This window comes from Equus caballus, chromosome 3 (assembly GCF_041296265.1).
Source record: "Equus caballus isolate H_3958 breed thoroughbred chromosome 3, TB-T2T, whole genome shotgun sequence".
NCBI lineage: Eukaryota > Metazoa > Chordata > Mammalia > Perissodactyla > Equidae > Equus > Equus caballus.
Window position 1 is genome coordinate 48,921,884 of NC_091686.1, and position 6,000 is coordinate 48,927,883.

Genomic DNA, 6,000 nt, shown 5'->3' on the forward strand with positions numbered 1-6,000 from the left:
TGCTGTTTAGTCTACATGTATTTGTGACTTTACCAGCTTGTTTCTTATAGTTGATTTCTAGTTTCATAGCATTGTGGGCAAAAAAGAAGCTTGATATGATTTCAATTTTCTTAAATTTATTGAGGTTTGCCTTGTTTCGCAACGTATGGTTTATCTTTGAGAATTTTCAATGGACACTTGAGAAGAATCTATATTCTGCTGTTTTTGGATTGAATGTTCTCTGTATAACCACTAAGTCCATCTGGTCTAGTTTTTCATTTAAATTCCGTATTTCCTTGTTGACTTTCTGTCTGGACAATCTATCCATTGATGTAAGTGTAGTGTTGAGGTCCCCTACTATTATTGCATTGTTGTTAATTTCTTCCTTTAGGTCTGTTAATAGTTGCTTTATATACTTTGGTGCCTCTGTGTTAGGTGCATCTATACTCATAAGTGTTATGACCTCTTGGTGAAATGTTCCTTTTGTCATTATATACTGCCCCTCATTGTCTCTTCGATGTCTTTTTTATCTTGAAGTCTACTTTGTCTGATATAAGTATGGCAACACCTGCTTTCTTTTGTTTGCCATTTGCTTGGAGTATTGTCTTCTGTCTATTCATTCTGAGCCTATGTTTGTCTTTAGGGCTGAGATGTGTTTCGAGGAGGCAGCATATTCTCGGGTCTCATTTCTTAATCTATCCAGCTACTCTGTGTCTTTCTATTGGAGAATTCAGTCCATTTACATTTAGAATGATTATTGATATATGAAGGCTTAATACTGCCATTTTATTTCTTGTTTTCCAGTTGTTCTGTATTTCCATTGTTTCTTTTCTCTTGTATTTCTGACTGCCAGTTCAGTTTTGTGATTTTTCTCAGGTTTCTCTTTATTTATGAATTGTACTCTGATCTGTTTTTTTTCTCTGGTGGTTACCATGAGGTTTATATTAAAGATCTCGTAGATTAGACAGTCCGTTTTCTGATTGCCTTTTATCTCCTTTAGCCTAAGCAGATTCCATGCCTCTCCTCTTCCCCTTCTGAGTTATTGTTATCACAAATTATTCTGTTTTGTGTTGTGAGTCTGTGACTAAATTGAAGGGTTTTTAGTTATTTTTGAAGCTCTCCTTTCCTTTGTCTTTTATGTTATAATTCGGTGTTTGCTAACCTATTTTGACAGAGAGCTGTAATTTTGATAGAGATTTTTCTGTGTCTATTTCCCTGCTCAAAGCTTTGTAAACCTTTGCCTTTTTATTTCAAGTATGAGGGCTTCCTTCATCATTTCTTTTAAGGGAAGTATAGTGGCAATGAACTGCCTCAGCTCTTGTTTATCTGGAAAAGTTTTTATTTCTCCATCATATTTGAAGGATAGGTACACTGGATAGAGTATTCTTGGCTGAAAGTTTTTATCTTTCAGTATTTTGCATATATCATTCCATTCTCTCCTAGCCTCTAAAGTTTCTGCAGAGAAATCTGCTGAAAGCCTGATAGGGGTTCCTTTATAGATTATTCTCTTCTGCTTTGCTGCCCTTAATATTTTTTCATAGTCATTTATTTTTGCCAGTTTTACTATTATATGCCTTGGAGAAGGTGTTTTTGCATGGATGTAATTAGGAGTTATATGGCTTTATGTACTTGTAAGTCTAGTCTTCCCCAGGTTTTGAAGTTCTCACCTATTATTTATTTGAACAAGCTCACTGCTCCTTTCTCCTGCTCTTCTCCCTCTGGAATATCTATAATCCTTATGTTGTTTTTACACTAATTGAGTCAGATATTTCTTGCAAGATTTCTTCATTCTTTTAAAACCTTAGTTCTGTCTCCTCCACCACCTGAAGTATTTCTGTATGTCTATCCTCTATCTCACAAATTCTTTCCTCCATAATCTCAGCTCTGTTTGTTAAGGATTCTAGATTATTTTTTATCTTGTTATTTGTGTTCCTCATTTCCAGAATTTCTGTTTGGTTTTTTTAAAGAGTTTCAATCTCTTTGGTGAAGTATCTCTTCCACTCATTAACTTTATTCCTGAGCTTACTGAACTCTCTTTCCACATTTTCCTATAACTAGTTGAGTTTCTTTATGACAACTATTTTGAATTCTCTGTCATGTAGATTGTAAATTTCTGTGAGTTCAGGATTGGTTTCTGGTGACTTATTTTCCTTCTGCTCTGAAGTGTTACTGTAGCTTTTCATGGTGTTTGATGTACTGAAACTTTGCTGGCACGTTTGTCATACCTACCATCAATGGGGGGAAGCGGGAGCTACCATCACTGGGGGGAAGCAGGAGCTGTGTTTCTGATCCTGCCCTGTCTGCCAAAAGTTGTGCAGGCAGGGCTGCTCTGCATTTGCATGGGCTGGCCCCAGGCACCTGGCAGGTTACTCTCATGGGGGAAGGGCCTCTATGATTTTGTGCTCAGTGGGCAGGTTGCATGGACATGGGCCAGCAATGGGCTCACTGGTGGTTTCGCTGAGCCAGTGTGCTTGGTGGGCAGGGCACCTTGGTGGGAGATGAGCCACAGCCAGTTAATGGGGAGTTTTCCCACTGGTGGGGCCACTAGGATATAGTGGGTGCTCCTGCAGGCTGGGTTACCCCTCCACAGGCATTTGCACATGCACCAGGCAGCTTCTGCCTGCCCTTACTGTCACACTGGCTGCTGTGCTTGGTGGGCAGGGCTCCCTCATGGGTGGCCAAGCTGCAGGCACTCGATTGGGAGTATTCCCACTGGCAGGGCCACCAGGGTGTGGTGGGCACTCCTGCAGGCCGGGCTACCTCTCTGAAGGCATTTGCACGTGCAGTGAGCTGCCCCCACTTCGTCTTACAGTTGAATCTCCCACAGTGCTTGATGGACGGGGCTCCTTTTTGGGGGCTGAGCCACAGCCACTTGGTGAGAAGCATTCCCACTCTTAGCGCCATCATGGTATACTGTAGGCCAATATAGTATTTGTGTGCAGGCTGGACTGTCTTCATCTTCTCTTAGAGTCACACTGGCTGCTGCATGAGGCTTCACAACCTGGCTTGCTGCTGCCGGGGATGGGGAGGGGTGAGATCACCTATCTCCACTGCTTCCCGAGGAGCCAGTCTATCCACTTTTAGATGTACAGCTGTGTGGGTCTCTCAGGAGCTTTGTTGTGTTGTGTAGGTGTCCTGCATTGGTCAATGAATGTCCATTTAGTTGTAATTCAGAGGAAGAGAGACAAAGGATACAGTTCACTCTGCTATGTTGCTGATATCTATCTCTGTTAAAGTCTTATGGTGAGAATTGCAGCAATTCAGTAATATATTCAGGCTCCACTTCTCATTCTAGTTTTCTTGCTATTTCCACCACATCTGCAGTTGCTTCCTCCATAGACGTCTTGAATCCCTCAAAAACATCCGTGAGGATCTGAATCAACTTCTTCAAAACTCCTCTTAATGTTGATATTTTGATGTCTTTCCATGAATCATGAGTGTTCTAAATGGCAACTAGAATTGTGAATTCTTTCCAGAAGGTTTTCAATTTACTTTGCCAGATCCATCAGGGAAATCATAATCTTTGTCAGCTATAGCCTTATGAAATGTATTTTTTAAATAATAAGACTTTGAAGGGAAAATTTCTCCTTAATCCCTGGGCTGCAGAATGGATGATGTGTTAGCAGGTGTAAAAACAACATTCCTCTCATTCTACATCTCCATCAGAGCTCTTGGGTGACCAGGTACATTCTCAATGAGCAGTAGTATTTTGAAAGGAATCTTTTCCTGAGCAGTAGCTCTCAATACTGGGCTTAAAATATTCAACCAACCATGTTGTAAACAGATGTGCTGTCATCCAGGCTTTGTTGTTCCATTTATAGAGCACAGGCAGAGTAGATTTAGTGTAATTATTAAGGGTCCTAGGATTTTTGGAGTGGTAAATGGGCATTGGCTTCAACATTAAGTCACCAGCTGCATTAGTCGCTAACAAGAGAGACAGCCTGTTCTTTGAAGCTTTGAATTCAGGCATAGTCTTCTTGTTTCTAGCTATGAAAGTCCTAGATGGCATCTTCTTCCAGTATAAGGCTGTGCCATCTACATTAAAAACCTGTTGTTTAGGGTAGCCAACCTCATTAATTATCCTACCTAGATCTTCTGGATAACTTGCTGCAGCTTCTACATCAGCACTTGCTGTTTCACCTTGCACTTTTATGTTATGGAGATGGCTTGTTTCCTTAGACCTCACGAACCAACCTCTGCTCGCTTAAACTCTTCTTCTTCAACTTCTTCCTCTCTCAGCCTTCATAGAATTGGAAAGAGTTAGGGCCTTGCTCTGGATTAGCTTTAGTTTAAGGGAACATTGTGGCTGCTTTGATCTTCTATAGACACTAAAACTCTCTCCATGTCAGCAATAAGGCTGCTTTGCTTTCTTATCATTTGTGTGTTCACTGAAGTAGCACTTTTAAGTTCCTTCAAGAACATTTCCTTTGCATTCACAACTTGGCTAACTATTTGGTACAAGAGATCTAGCTTTCAGCCGGTCTTGGCTTTTGACATGCCTTCCTCACTAAGCTTAACCATTTCTAGCTTTTGATTTAAAGTGAGAGACATGTGACTCTTCCTTTCACTTGACCACTTAGAGGCAATTGTAAAGTTATTAACTGGCTTGATTTCAAGACTGCTGTGTCTCAGGGAACAAGGAGGCTCAAGGCCAGGGAAAGACACTAGGAAGCAACAGGTCAGTGGAGCAGTCAGAACACACACAATTATCAATTAAGTTCATTGTCTGAGATGGATATGGTTTGTAGCACCTCAAGACAATTACAACAGTAAAATCAAAGGTCATATATCATAGATCATCATAACAAATATAATAATAATGAAAAATTTTGAAATATCGAGAGAATTACCAACACGCGGCACAGAGATATGAAGTAAGCAAATGCTGTTGGAAAAATGGTGCCAATAGATTTGCTGGACACAGTGTTGCTACAAACCTTCAATTTGTAAAACATGCAGTATCTGCAAAGTGCAATAATGAGGGATGCCTGTACATATTTATATATTATACTTTAAAACTTTATGTATGTTTATGTATATATTTGTTCTTACTCTTAAATCTGTAAAATTATATATATGTGTGTGTGTGTGTGTGTGTTTATGACAGGGCAGGCTAGTTACAACGATGATAGTAACAGTAAGAATCTATTCTTATTAGTCACAATTCTCTTCATCGACATACTGAATATGATTTGCCATATTACTCCTTATATACACACATACCTGGATTCTTTATTTTATGGTACAAATATGATAACTTTAGAAACTAAATATATTCTATTTGTTTATTAAATGAACATTAACTATGAATTGCCAATAGTTTGGTCAGACTTCCCTGCAGATAATCTGGAAGTCTGATTCATCAAACTCACTTATAATAACCACTTAATAATTTCAAACAGAATACCAGCTAATAAGTCTAGCAGGAACTCCATTAGCATTTTTAAACTAAGCACTTGCAGTATCGCTTACTTAGTATTTCAACTTGCAGAGATTATTCCTGCAAATAAGTATTGTTAATGGGATCGAATGTGACTGTTTCCCATTTAGATGTATTTTGTCCTCATTATTGCTACTCTTGATTTGGGTAAACGCATTACAATCTCAAATGCTCAAAGGGGCTAGTTATAGGAGCACAGCAGGCCAGGTGTAGTACAGCTGTGGATTAACACAGGCTGGCTGTGATCCATGGGCTATGGATCAGGCAGGGACACCAGGGAGCTTATGCCCATCTGAAGGAGCTACTCAGCTGCAGGCAAAATTTGTTTTCCCGTGATAGATTTTAAAAACAATGCATATAGAATGGTTACCACAGAGAACAGGAATATGTCTTTGGGGTATAATTTATGTTTATACGTAATGTCAAGTATCAGATGTGGTTTGGTCTTTAGTATCACACTCCATCTTCCGTACTTATGGTATACTTGCTTCCTCCTGGATTGTGGCATTTGGCATTTTAATTAATACCAAAATACCAAAACTTAATAATGCCCTTCTTCATTCTGTTCTAACATGAGAAGA